Source organism: Hesperophylax consimilis, chromosome 9, assembly GCF_061612785.1.
Source record: "Hesperophylax consimilis isolate HC1 chromosome 9, BYU_Hcon_1.0, whole genome shotgun sequence".
In the NCBI taxonomy this organism is placed as follows: domain Eukaryota; kingdom Metazoa; phylum Arthropoda; class Insecta; order Trichoptera; family Limnephilidae; genus Hesperophylax; species Hesperophylax consimilis.
The window spans coordinates 8,192,409-8,206,969 of NC_142844.1; the positions used below are offsets into that span (position 1 = coordinate 8,192,409).

The window sequence follows — 14,561 nt, forward strand, 5'->3', positions numbered from 1 at the left end:
CCAAGCGCTCTCTACCTATTGCAGGGACCTACTGTAATTCGACTCTCATTATTTTAAAATTCCTTGCCTCGCGCAGACAACACAGATAATTTTAACGATATGTGTAGATCGATTAATATTTGGAAGTTGAAAGAGCAAAAATATTTTTGGCTTTTATATTCCTCTTAAACGCGAACCGAGCCACGAATTACGGGAAAGGAACGAAGCAACAGCAAGCGGCGTTTCGCGCCATTTCCCATAAGTCAAGGTTCAGTTCAGCAGTTCGGCTCGCGTATGTATAGGTTCGTAGCATCATAATATCTTCGGTACCCGTGACGTCACATGTTTTCGGCTGGCCGCTAATATCAACATTTTGACGTCTATAATATCTTCGGTACCCGTGACGTCACATGTTTTCGGCTGGCCGCTAAAATCAACATGTTGACGTCTATAATATCTTCGGTACCAATGACGTCACATGTTTTCGGCTGGCCGCTTATATCAACATTTTGACGTCTTATAATATTTTCGGTACCCGTGACATTCACATTCTTTCGGCTGGCCGCTAATATCAACATGTTGGTGTCTTATAATATCTTCGGTACTATTCGGTATTTTCCTAAAAATTAAACAGCCATTTCCACAACATGCTCTAATTATTAATAAGATAAATTTGTAAAACACATGAAATTTCGTTGTAGTAGGCGGCACCTGACTTGATTCTGCAGAAACGTGAAAAGGCCTGGGAGAAAGAATATCACACCTTTGTGTCTTATAATATCTTCGGTACTATTCGGTATTTTCCTAAAAATTAAACAGCCATTTCCACAACATGCTCTAATTATTAATAAGATAAATTTGTAAAACACATGAAATTTCGTTGTAGTAGGCGGCACCTGACTTGATTCTGCAGAAACGTGAAAAGGCCTGGGAGAAAGAATATCACACCTTTGAGGTCCAAGAGCTTATTTTATGATCTATCTTCATAAAATCTTATTTTAAGGCGGTGCTGAATTTTGATTCTACGGTCTCTTTGATTCGCCTAACAAAACATTGAACCTCGCCTGGCAGGATATTCGTAGGAAGTGGCGGAAAGTGGCGGGAGGTTTCGGGCGGGAGGAATAACTTCCTGGTAGGGGCTTACTCTGCGTGCGAGCTTTTTATGGCGCGAAGGTTTTAGGGGAACTTCTCTGCATAATATATGCTGATCCCTCCATACTCTATACCCGATGACTAGGCGAATCGCGGCGTATTTTTAGAAGCGAGATTTACGATGATGAAACGGATTTTTCAGCAACAGAAAGGGGCGTAAGAATTGATTAGATGTACATAAAGTTTGATGAATTCTGAAAAACATATTTTCAGTTACTGAAAGAAATCTAAAGTGGCTACTAAGCCCGGGACGATAACAACCCATCCCCTGAATACAAATCATATACATTTTTTATCTGATAGTTTTAGCTAATTCCAAGAAGATAATTAATAAGATCTCCTACTGAGCATCTAAAAACTATCCTTACAATCAGCAGAAGATAATGTACTCGGTTTCTAAATCATATTCGGAGAGACAAGGGATTTATTGTCCTAAAAAGCTGATAGAAGCAAATGGTAATGTAATATTTTATTTTGTATTTTAAATTAAATTTACACTTCACTCCAATTCAAGGTTGATATCAGTTATCTTTCAACTTTACTAACAAAGAAAACGTTTGAAAAGAAACTGGGTTTTTTTTTAAATTATTTAACGAAAAAATTTCTAGGTATATAAATTTATTTGAATTTCAAATAAAACTGACGCTGAACGTTAGTTTTATACTTCAAAAAGCACGGGAAAACATACTTGTAGAATTTATGAAAGAAGTATTTTAACAAAATTCGCCTCATGAAAGAAAATGACATTTAGAATGTTAGTATACTTGAAAAATTACAACATCTATCCGCATCTGTCAAATATTTAAACAAACAAAAAACATTTCAAATAAATAATTATCAATTATTAGACGTAGAATGGATAAAATTATAAAAATAAGTTAAAAAGTTGTTCCTGAATTATCAATTAATTAAATAATTTTGGAACCTGGAAAAAAAGTGTAAAAATCATAAGCTGTAATTTACTTATGCAACAATACAAATTGTACGTTGCTTGTCCGTTGTTTTCCCCGTCTAAACCAGAAAACCAAATTTATCCAATTTCAAAGCAACACATTTAAAAATAGCACTTGTTTATTCCAGTAGTTAATGGGCCAGTAGCAATTTCCAGAACACCTCTCTTCCGTACGAAGTAACGGCGCAAATGACTCCACACAAAGGTATCTCGCGGCTCGGCCAACACGACAAGTAAAAATTGTTTCTGCCACGCAAATTGAAATGGAAATTATAGGCTAATTGACAAAACACATTTATATGCTAATTCAGGAGGCGGCAAAACGAAGGGAGGATTATCAAAGGCGGAAAGGGGCACCTAAGGGAGAGGTGGGGCAGTGGGCCCAAAGAAAACACTCCAAGGAGCAAAGAGTGAAAGAAAACCATCATTATTGACTTACCGAATGTTGTGAGGTGGTGCGTGTGTTCGTCAGATCTGCAACAAGAAATAATAAATTAATAAACGCACGCACATCGCAAAATTTATCAAATTATTGCGCGGAGAAAAATGAGAATTGCTGATTTATTCAAATCCGTTTCCTGTTAAAATTTTAGTACATGCCTAATACATCGGAACACGTGTTCATGCACTTGCATTTGCGCTGATAATGTATAATGACGAAATGCGAAAATATTATGATTTTCATGAACACCGTGTTCCGACATCGCAATAATACATTCCTTTTTTCCTAAGTTTTACAGGAAACCTATTAATTCATACGTTAAGGGCCTCCAGTCCCGTTTTTACCCCGATTACGAAAAATTTGAAATTTACGGTAAATTAAGTGTTTGAATAAATTTAAAAAAAAATTATATCAGTAAGTGTTTTCCGTGTGGGCCATTGATTAAAACAAACATTGATTGGAACTGATCTTAAAGTCTGATAGGTCGAGCTACATAGCCTCTATGGCTCTAGTGTTCTAAAATTAATTATGAAACACCCCCAATATTATAGAGCTTCCTTCTTCTTCTGGCGCTAGTAAAGTTATAAAGAGTATTTATCGATGCACTTTTAAATGTAAGTATGTTAGTTGTAAGTTTCCACATATATAAATATATATGTCATTGAGACGGTAATTATAGGCCTTGTTCGTAAGTCACTAAAAATGGTCTTAGATGTAAGTCACTAGTTGTTATGAATCCTCGTTGTAAGCCAGCAGTATTTATTATTTAAAAAATATATCTGTACAGTGTACTTGAGGTAATTTTTCACGAAAACGTCGCTATATAAATTAGCGAAATATTATTATTATATAGTTATTCAAGAGATGTCTCTAGTGTATAGGTTAGCCCCTCCATAATCCGAACCGAGGTGTACAAGCATTTAGGTTTCTAGCATTAGAGAGATTTTGATAGTATAACACAGAGGACGTTAGCCTCCAAACTGTTCTACGTTAAGTCGTTTTTGGTTCTAGTCTAAATAAAGACAAAAAAAAAATATTGTGAAAAATGCGTTATTTATTTCGTGAACCATTCTTAACTGAATTATGATTTTTAAGTTTTTTATGGTAAAGCTTTCTTGAAGTGAAATAGCACAAAACTGCGCTTATACAAATAATGTCATTGAAGTATTTGACGGATTCCCCCGCAATGCTAGGGTCCAATATCTTCCTCCAGTACGCTCCGATGCTGGAATCTCGATTGATGCGGGATTCCTTGATAAGAGTATTCTCCGTTCCCGTTCCCCACCCTCAAAACGGGTACTACCCTTTCGTGAACATGGAATAAGCTCTACTGCACCAGGACGCCCCAACAACGCTATATATAGAGAGAAAGAATGCAGACAATGACAAAAAAACTACTAATAATGTATGTTTTAAAGTCAAGAAAAATCGGTTTCACTTCTTTCGAACATTGAAAAAAAAATTGACTGTACGACAGATTAATCATTCAGTTACAGAACAAGACTTCTCATTCTGACACTCTTAACACACAGAGAAAAATGGGTATTGCTAATTTACTAAGAATCTCTTAAAATTAATCTTTCTTAATCAATCTTTAACGAATGAATTATCACGATGTCTTTAACCAGATTACCAATAATTTGAAGAGATTTTTTATAAATTAGCAATACTCATTTTTCTCTGTGTTAAGAGTGTCAGAATGAGAAGTCTGGAACGTGCCTGACTATTCAAATCTGGTCACCAAACTCGGCAAAAGCAAACATTTCGAAGCTCCAAAGCATATGAAACTGAAAAAGTTGTGTTAACTTTCAATGTAAACTAAGAGTCAACAGCGGACCATGTGCCCATTGCCAGTGCCATTTCCCAGTTCTCGGCCCTCTCGGACTTTCCGTATTGGTAATCCGGTTAAAAACGGGATTGCAGGCCGTTTCCTGATAAACTATTAGCTAATTCTTAACATATCGGAACACGTTTCCATGCACGTACTAGCCTTGATAATATACAATGAAGAAAAGCGGAAATATTATGATTTTTATAAACACGTGTTCCGACATCGTTATTATACGTTCGTATTTCACTAAAAGTTTATTAGGAAACCTATAAATTCATTCGTCAAGGCCCTGCAAACCGGTTTTTAAGAGGATTAAGAATCATTTTACCAGATTTTTAATTTAATAAGCAATATTATATACAAATCAATGTAAGTTTTCTCAGTGTATTTGGGAAGATACAAAAAAGTGTTGAGGCCATTTAAAAAGTAGTTGAATATATCCACTGTTTCACAAATATCCAGTTAGATAAGTTATCAATAAATATATATTTTTTAAATTGATCATAACTTATTAAAAACGATGATGTATTTTTACAAACATGTTTAAAATACATTATTATTTATAAGTTCTGAGTAAGGGCTGCTAGTCTTATCTATGTATATCCGACGTCATTTAATTTCAAGGAACAGTCGAGCAAGTCCTTAACACTTTGTCTCAAAGATTTTCATTTGAGTATTTGAAAAACGGAATAAATATCATCTTTATTATTATTTTACAATAATGTCTCCGGTTAAATTACACGTCAACCGGGTATGTACCTACAATACTTACAGAGTATTTAAAATCATTATTTAAGTTCTAGGTTGGTAATTTTAAACATCTCAACAAATAATTCTAAACGCAAACAATTCCTTTGGCAAATGTGAAATAAAAGGGAAGTTTTTTGTTTCTTACTTTCACCCTTCAAGAGTTTTATAGGCCATCATTCCAAATTATGAAAAAGGGGAAGGAAAAATTATAGATTATTTTATTAAAATGAGCAAAATTCATAATTATACAGATGAAAGCTTTGTAGGACTACGCACTGTAAACACAGCTATAAGATTGTAATAATTATGTATATGCAAATAATAATAAAAATATCTATGGCAGATTGGATTATGTTCAGTCTTCAGAAGAGATGAGATAAATCTCTCGACTAGCAAACTGGAGGTCGAGGGTTCAAATCCCCGCATGAGCTAGTAAATTTTATTTCATTAGGTTTTGTTCTTTCACAAAATTACTCATTTACAATAATACGTTTGCGGCACGTTCCAGAGTGGAAGATATTCTCCGTATCACCGTGGTGTAAGACCATCATTCAGAATTGAAAAGTTGCTTGAAATAACTTTGGCCGTTTTTGGTGACCAGATCTCAGTAGCCAGATACTTTACCACTTTCCTCTTTCCCATCTCCTTCCCGTCCCCACTACCTTCAGCCTAGCAACATACCCCAATTGGGGATGCCATAGTCTCACTGGCTCCAGACGGTTGGGAACAGTTGTAACTCTTGTGAGGTTTCACATAAAAAAATTAAAAATAAATGTGTATTTTTCAAAACAGGAACAAATTTTTCAGGAATTCTGAATATATATTTTTCACGGATCTGCGCTAGTGTAATATAAAATATTAGCAGCAGATTTAAAGTTATTTCCTAAACTGACATTAAGAGAATTATTTCCAGTTATATTTCACGGGTTCACAGAGGTCGTCGAGAATTTCTACTTCAAAAAAATGTTTTTTCAGTGTATTTTCTGTTATGCATGTAATGTTGAAGTTTCTTAGAACCGGCCGGCGTATGTGAGACCCAACCTGAAACGATCTGCAATATAGCCGTGTTAATGAAATATAAGCCATAATTATTTCATAACAATTATTTGCCACAGTACTAATTGTCATGATTTAAAACGTGCTGCCATTACCAGTGGGGGGCAGCCTTTATTATCCACGGCTCCGGTAAAGTAAATAAGGCTGACCTCAAACACGACATTTTCTGACCCGACACGACACGGACATGGACATACATGAACGTGAAGAGAAAATAAATCTAGTCTGTTTTAATAAACTGCTGTTTTGTTTTATGCAAGAAAACCAGTCAGACCATTTCAATTTGAAAGATTCAAAATTTATTATATAATAGGTAAAATACTATTTAATATGAAAACATTTATTTTTACTTCAACATGGCAATTATTCAACTGCTTTGGCGGGCGAACATTTAGAACTATTCATAACAAAATTATCTCACAGGTTCATAACAAAACATTCATTTAAGACGAGACAATAAAGCCAGAATCTTAACGACACAAGTGAAGCAGCCGTGCACAAAAATATGAGACTTGCGGCCCTAGTGTATTGGACAGACTTGCGGTTGAGTTTGCCCTATCAAATCTGTAAAATAAAGTGGGAATCTTAACGACATAATTGATGTAGTCATGTAAAAACAATATTCGGTGAGCGGTCCGGCCTAATGGACGGACCTACGGTCGACTTTGCTCTATCAGGCCAATCGATTTGTCCGTAAGGTTTATTTAAATTATTTCTGATGAACGTATTACTAAAACCTCAAATTTTTCTAGAGAGATCCCTCGGAATGTTACTAATTCGACGTCTAAAAAAATAAATCTGATGCTTACCGCTAATTTTATTTTTATAAAACTTTCAAATCATTTTAGATAAAATATTTTAATGAAAAGGTTCTGTTTTTATTAATCTTAAATATAAATAACTTACATCCGTAGGGATCCCTCTAGAAAAATTTGAGATTTTAGTAATACGTTCATCAGAAATAATTAAAACGTGAGCGTCTAGCAAACCCCCTTTGTTGGAGTTTTATGTCGCCTTAAAGATTTCAGTGAGGTTAACTTTCAATGTAAACTAAAAGTCAACAGCTAACCATTTGCCCAGTTCCAGTTCCCAATTCTCGGCCCTATGGACCTCTCCTATTGGAAAAAACCGGTTAAAAAGGGGTTTGCAGGCCGTTTCTTGATAAACTTTTCATAAATTCGTAATAATATCAGAACACGTGTTCACACACCTGCGTTTGTCTTGATAATATATCATTACTAAATGCGAAAATATTATGAAAATTATTTTTTTAACACGTTTTCCGACATCGTGACAATACATTAGTATTTTACTAAAAGTTTATCGGTAAACCTTTCAATTTATTAGTTAAGGGCCTGCAATCTGCAGGAATTTTTAATAAAGTAGCAATATTTTATATCAGTGAGTTTTCTCCGTGCGCATCATAGTGACAGTTGGCCAACCAATGGAATGCCTGAACATGGTAGGGATGTTATGATTTGAGATTTTCACGGCCAAAACTAGTATCGCGATTATTTTTTGGGTTATTGTGTCGTGTTGATCTCCCCCCTTCTTTAGCGAAGTTTCGGACAGTGTTACAGTATCCATTATCAGGACAAATGTAAAGTTTTGTGGTGAAGTGTATGTTTATTGGGTTATTATTTATAAATCTAAAGTAACGGCCGGTTTTTCTACATATATGAACACGCACTTCACCACAATCTGCGCAGCTGCCCTGATGGTCCCTAACGCTGTCCCAAAAATTGGATAAAAAAGAAGGAAGCGCAACTCGGCGTAGTATCCTAAAAAAATATCACGATCAATAATATGGATGTTTCAAAATACCAAAAGAAACATAGTCATTTTAGGAAGATTCGGGTTGAGAACCGTTTTAAATGAATCGAAATATTATATAAACAGGGATGTTTCAAAATACCTAAAGAAACATAGCCATTTTAGGAAGATTCGGGTTGAGAACCGTCTAAATGAGTCAAAATATTTTACAAATATATATATTTTTGTATTTATTAAAGGAAAGAGTACGTATAAGTAATAAGATTTACAATTTACAATGACAATATTTAATATTACTCTTCCAGAGAAGCATTAGCTTGTGGTTGGAATAGGGATGAATAGGGATGTTTCAAAATACCCAAAGAAACATTGCACAAAATCTTAAATCTCATAAAATTCGATTACGCGTGTGATTTTATATACCTTTATTATATAGATGTCACATGTGATTGGTAAAAACATGCTTTTTTGAAAAACAGCGCAATCTATTGGATAAATATGCTTTGGACGTAAAAGCTACTGTTTCTGTATCTACACAGACAGACTGAGCCACAGCAATGTGTTGCGGGGAAAAGCTAGTAATAAATAAAAAAGACCATATAAGGACTGTGCAGTATAAACTTAAAAAATAATAAAAATTAATTTATGAAGTCAAAATTAAGTATTTCTTAAAATCTGTACACAAACTTGGTTAAAACCTGAGTGCTATCATAGCACTGATTTAGTAAGGACCTTGTATTTTCCAGGCTAACCGAGTCAACAGATCCTGTCCGTAAACACAACACCTCGCAGTAACCGATACCCGCGCCATTGTCTTAGACCAGCCCAGGTCCGTTGGTGCACAGCCCGGGACAATGGATTGAGATCGCGTATCTCGGGCTGCGGCAAACTGCTACACGGGGCGGGGGTTCGCTAGTGTTCAGAACTGAAGACTGCTGCGGTGTAACAGATATGCCACAGCAGAGCCCGCGGAGCAACAAATAAAACAGATATCATTTACCGCATACAAACAAATAATGGAAGACGCTTTTAAAACATGGATGATAGCTTTTCAATGCGCGTCGCTTGGAATAATAGGGTTTCAATAAGAAAAAACGAGATATCACAGTTTCCTTTCAATAATTTCTGTTAATAACAACAGCGAAAAAGAAAAGCAGGGTCCATGTACATATTATGGATCAAGTTTTTTGGTGATTTATTTACATACAAAAAATTAAATATCTTTCAGACCGACGGTAAGCGTTAGAGGAGATTAAATAAGAATCATATTTATTCGAGCTGAAATAAGAACACGAAATCAAAAAGCATGAAAAAGTTAAAAACCCGGGTAAGTCATCTCTTATAACCGATCCTGACAAAACGCTATTCAAGACCAACAATACTTGAAGGATTTCCTCAAGCAAGACAATACTAGTGAATACCTTCACGATTCTAACAATGGCCCAGAAGAAAGATCGCGAAATTTATTCTTCCGAACCTGAAGTGTCAGCAGAAAAGCCATTGAAAAACTCACGTTCATTTTTAAAATAAGAGCCATCAGCACTCGGACTGGAATCAATTCTTTCAATATAATTACTCGCGGGAACAAAAACTAGGAATCAAAGGGAAATCATCGATTTAAATCGCGGGGACGGCGTTTCAGTCCCCGCCAGCAAGGCTCAAAGAAACCGCAGTTACTCCACTCGTTTAACTTTTCCATCGTCAACAAAGGTACCGAAAATCTCAAAAACTACTACCATTCATATACAATTTTAAATAGAAACAAAATCTATAAACTAAAGTACTAGAATCTATATTATAAAGTATTAGACTAAATCAGTTTTTTTGTACGAATTTAGGTATCATTCCTAGCCACGAATAATATTTCTAGCGCGCTGGAACCGTACCACTGTCGTTTCCGCCATTATTGCACTGCCTCTTAGGTGAAGCGCGCCATCTCACTCGCTAGCGCTATTATAAAATCTGCGTGAGAACGTAATATAACGTCACCCACCATTCGACGACGTCCATCATACGCGGCAAGTCCGTCCAATCCCAGTCGTTGGGCGGAGGCCACGATCGTCCCTTTTTTAATAAAATTAACTATAAATGTATGAATAAATGAAAAATATGGCATTAAAATAATAAAATGCATGGGGTAATAGAGTCACCCCCGTGGCACCAAGTTTTGTTTTGTATCTCGGCTTACCGAATGTTAAGTAGCAGTAGTCAGAATCCAGACGGGGCAACTCACAACAAACTAACTAGAAATGCGCGCTCGCTTTAATTAAAACAGTGGCAGTTACTAAACTTTGTACACTAGCGAGATAAACAAAACTCATAACAAAATAAAAGGCATTCAAGAAAGATTTCAGGAATGTGTGAAAAACCCGTAAAAGGCGCCTAGTTTCGTTGCAGTATTCAAGCAAACTAACACTGTTTTATAAATTAGTAGGTACCTACCTAGCTTTCTGATGAACATCATTAAATGAAATCCTGTACAAGTAAGTTACCTCATTTTGAACCTAAAGGGATGTACAATAGGGTGGAGAGACTTTTTATTATTTTTAGAATAAGTCGGTGACATGTTGTATTTAAAATGTTTTGGTTCCCCAAATACAGAACACGACAAATCTTTTCTTGTGTTGGGCATTTTTTAGTAAAGAAGTGTGGCAACAAGAAATCGATGCGCGGGAGTTATTTTGAGTTTCTTGCGCTTCGTTGAAGACAATTTGCGACTGTTTGTTTTAATGGAGGTCATTAGAAAGAATTATAAGAGCGAGGAACAATACTTGAACAAATTGTATAGGTTTTATAATTATAATTGTTAAATATAAATGAATATTTTTTTTTGTAAATTAAAGGTTAATCGCGCCACCTAAAGATGTCATCGCAGGTCAATAAAAAATTGTGTTTTTTTCCCATATTGTATAATATTCTTACTTATAAATGCGAGGTAAATATTACGCGATGCGTAAGGTCAGAACAGCGAAAAACTTGAAATATTACCATGGCATGTTTTTGGTTAAAACGTTCTTAAATCAGGTTCCAGGCTAGCTTTACCACACCAACCTTGAACAGGCGTGTAAAAATCGAATTAGTAAGATGGATAGTATAGTGTTAAAGATTCAACTTTAGGAATAAAATTAAAAAAATATAGGGATTTTGATATTCCGAAAACAAACAAAAAATCACTTCGCCCTAATGTACAAGGTACAGTGTATCATTTACTCTTACTGCTTTTGAAGAAATATCAAACATTCGGGAATCGTAGTAATGAGTTTAGGTTCTTAATCTCTGTTAAATGTGTATGTTAATGATTGACTAGTAAAAAATCACGCACTTGCCAAATTTGGAACGAATTAATCTCAATTTGCTAGGCGGGTTTGGGTACCGCCGCCCCGGGAATCCATTATTGGACAACCAACATCAAGTGGTTCGCCACGTTTGGAGATTTATCGGACCGGGATTATCGGGCGAGATGTGTTCAGGAAACGCCTGCCCACCATCTGCGCAGCGCTTTGGTTCGGAGAGGCTGATTTGGGGAGACCCTTTGACCTCTCCAACTGGTCTCTGGACCCATCGTCTTGAAAGGAATATATTCATACGTCTGTCACTCCTAGATACACTGCTCCCTAGATTCCTACCCATACCCCATAACTTTTACCTACCCCCTCCACACAGCATCCTCAAAGATGACATAGGCCCTGAAGGAAATTATTTTCCTCAGGGCCTCCTTTGTGGGGTTAATGTAAAAAAATCCAAATCAGAAATCATCTGTTTGACTTGTGTGGGGAACAAAAATACATTTGACAAAGTCCTTTCTTGTAGGGAAATTCATTGGTAAAATAACGACCACAGTAAAGAAACACGCCTCACGGTACTCAAATTCAGTTTCTCTCTATAAACCGCTTCATTAGAAGAGACGCGGCCGTATTATCTGACGTCAAAAAAACCCGGATTCTTCACATTCTGGAAAGTAGAATCGTTTGGGATACTTGAAAAGTGAGCCGCCCTCGAGCTGGGCGGGTTAGTGAGACTCGCTGACCCCACTTCACCGCCCCACCTCCCTCCGCCCTACGGCCTTCTCGGGTGTCAAGTACCCGAAGGGCGCCCGACAATAGGGAGGATAATCGGAAACTAGGACTTTATTCCTCAATCTGACTATAAAGGCACGCGGGTCAAATTAAATTCACAACAAATCGTAAAGGGTTCAATTATTACAAGGACCAACCGGAGAATGGGCCTCTTCAATAACGCCCAAAAGAGATTTTAAATTAGATAAACTTAAATTGTTTGTATCTAAAGAGAGACATTGGCGGAACACTAAATAAATTGTTTGTATCTAAAGAGAGACATTGGCGGAACACTAAATACATGTTTATCCTTTTCACTTTCCTTCGCAATGCATTTTCAATGAGCAGATATACGGGGTGCGCTTTCAAACGACTCCTTTAAGACCCACAATAACTCTTATACTAGACACTATGCCACCAGTTACATAAACACATATATTTGTTTTCGATCACATTATTTTAACATATTGATCGACCGATGTCAAAAGTGTCAGAAGTACTCTTCCATCTTCAGGAGAATAATTTGCGTTCAATTTATACATTTATACAAATATTCCCGGTTTATAAATAACCTGACAATATTTGAAAATATCTTACAACCACCACAAGAAGCGGAAAATGTTGCTTGAGTTGTGAAGGAGAACTTAGCCAGCCGAGGAATTAAACACACTACGCCTGGTGGGACCCAAATGCGATGCCAACTCGACCACTGACCGGTCGATTTATTTAATAAATTAATTCGTGATCGTATTTAATAAATTAATTCACAAAATCTACATCTCCGAAAATTCTTCACCGATTGCTTTGAAATTTTGATAAAAGGTTGCATTCGAATAAGCGTGTGTTTTTATAAATCTATATTAAATAGATGTCACCTGTGATATGTAAAACATGTTTTTTTTAACTGGGCCATCTGTTAGACAAACATTTTTTTTTTTTAAATCAACGCCTGTTGAACGTAAAAGCAACACGCGATATTGTTTTTTTATCTGCACAAATAGACTGAGCCACATGGCGGTGTGAAGCTAGTTTATTTAGTCAATTAATTCATAAAACGTATTTAATTAATTAATTCTTATATTTATTTCATAAATTAATTCATAAATATATTTATTAAATTATTTCATAAATTAATTCATAAATATATTTATTAAATTATTTCATAAATGAATTTACAAAATTTATTTTATAAATTAATTCGTTAACTTGTTTTAAAACTATATTATATCAAACTGGATTTGGCAATTTTGACAGTTAATATTGTCCTGGTGATGGAAGGGTACTTCCGTAACCGCCAGTTAAGAGGAAGCTACAAGACAAAAATGTATATATTCTTGGTAAACCTTAAATTGTAGGTAATAGGCATTCAAATCGCTTGACAAACGGAGTCTAGAAACGTTCGATCTCAAGCACAAAACTGGTTTTTATTTATTTTGTAAATAATTTTTTAAGAAAGGAAAAAAGTTAATCAGTGAAACTGTCACAGATAATCTTAGCTATAATACTGTATTTTTAAAAAGTTGTTTCCTTTACGCGTTCATACATTTCTATTGATTTTTTTTTTGTAGTTCACATTTATATTTTTTATTGAGTAATTTACCTTTTTATTTGTATTCTACTCAAGCGAAACGATAGGAAAACTTTCAATTTATTTAAAGCATATTTTTTGGTATTCATGATGTACACCGATTCGATATAAAGATTAATCAAAATAGTGATTAAGCACTAAGCTTCGCCTTAATAAGTTAAAATAAAATGGCTTAAAACAAATGTATGTGTGAGTATATTCTAATTCGGTTCCTTTATATGAAAAAAATAAGATTTTTTTTAAAAACTGGAAAAATTTAAATCCTTTTATTATTATTAAAATAAATCCAGAACACTAGGGAGAAAATTATAAAACTTCGACACAAATTTTGCTATTCCTCATAATTATTCAAACGTGGGTATCAAACATACATACTAATTTCCTACGTGAAATAGGGTTCAATAAACTCAAATATACTTTGAATTTAATAATTTTCAAAATCTTAACTATTTTCAATTCGTTTTTAAACCCACCTTAAATATAACAATATAAATTATTTTTTCATTTCTTCATTTCAAAATTGGAACTGATTTGTCAAGAATTCAGAATGTCCAGGATTCTTCAAGGGTCTGCGGTAGTAGTACAATAATAGCTCCGGCAAACCTTGAAACTCAAATCCCGAGCAACGCCGGGTGGGTGAACCAGCGTTAAATACAGCCTGCCCTGCTCTGTCTCCAAACAATAACTATGAGTTATGGTGATTGTGGGGGGAAGGGCTGAGAAGGGGATGATGGGGGGAGGGGGCAGTAAATGAACGCTCGAGGGAAGCAGAGTAGAGACAGGGAGGAGATCATGAATAAAGCTTTGACTAACGAATCACTTAATCAGCGGTGCATCCTCACAAACGAGTTATGTATTTTGACAAAACAGCGCGGAACGTTTCGAAATTTGAAACGGAATTATTACGAAACTTCGTAATTGTTGGGTGTTAAGTAAATATGTTCGCAACGTTTACGTTAGACGCCAAATTAACTTAACAATTT

At 35.3% G+C, this 14,561-nt stretch overlaps 1 protein-coding gene across 6 annotated transcripts in view; it reads right to left on the minus strand.

Annotated features, from left to right (window-relative positions):
- The window catches only part of tutl (immunoglobulin superfamily member turtle), a 407,712-nt gene that overhangs the window by 252,457 nt on the left and 140,694 nt on the right, over positions 1-14,561 (minus strand). For all 6 annotated transcript variants that reach the window (XM_089635590.1, XM_089635586.1, XM_089635588.1 and 3 more), the window contains exon 3: positions 2,523-2,557. The gene's annotated coding sequence lies outside the window, so the exon portion shown is untranslated. The remainder of the gene's footprint in view (positions 1-2,522; positions 2,558-14,561) is intronic.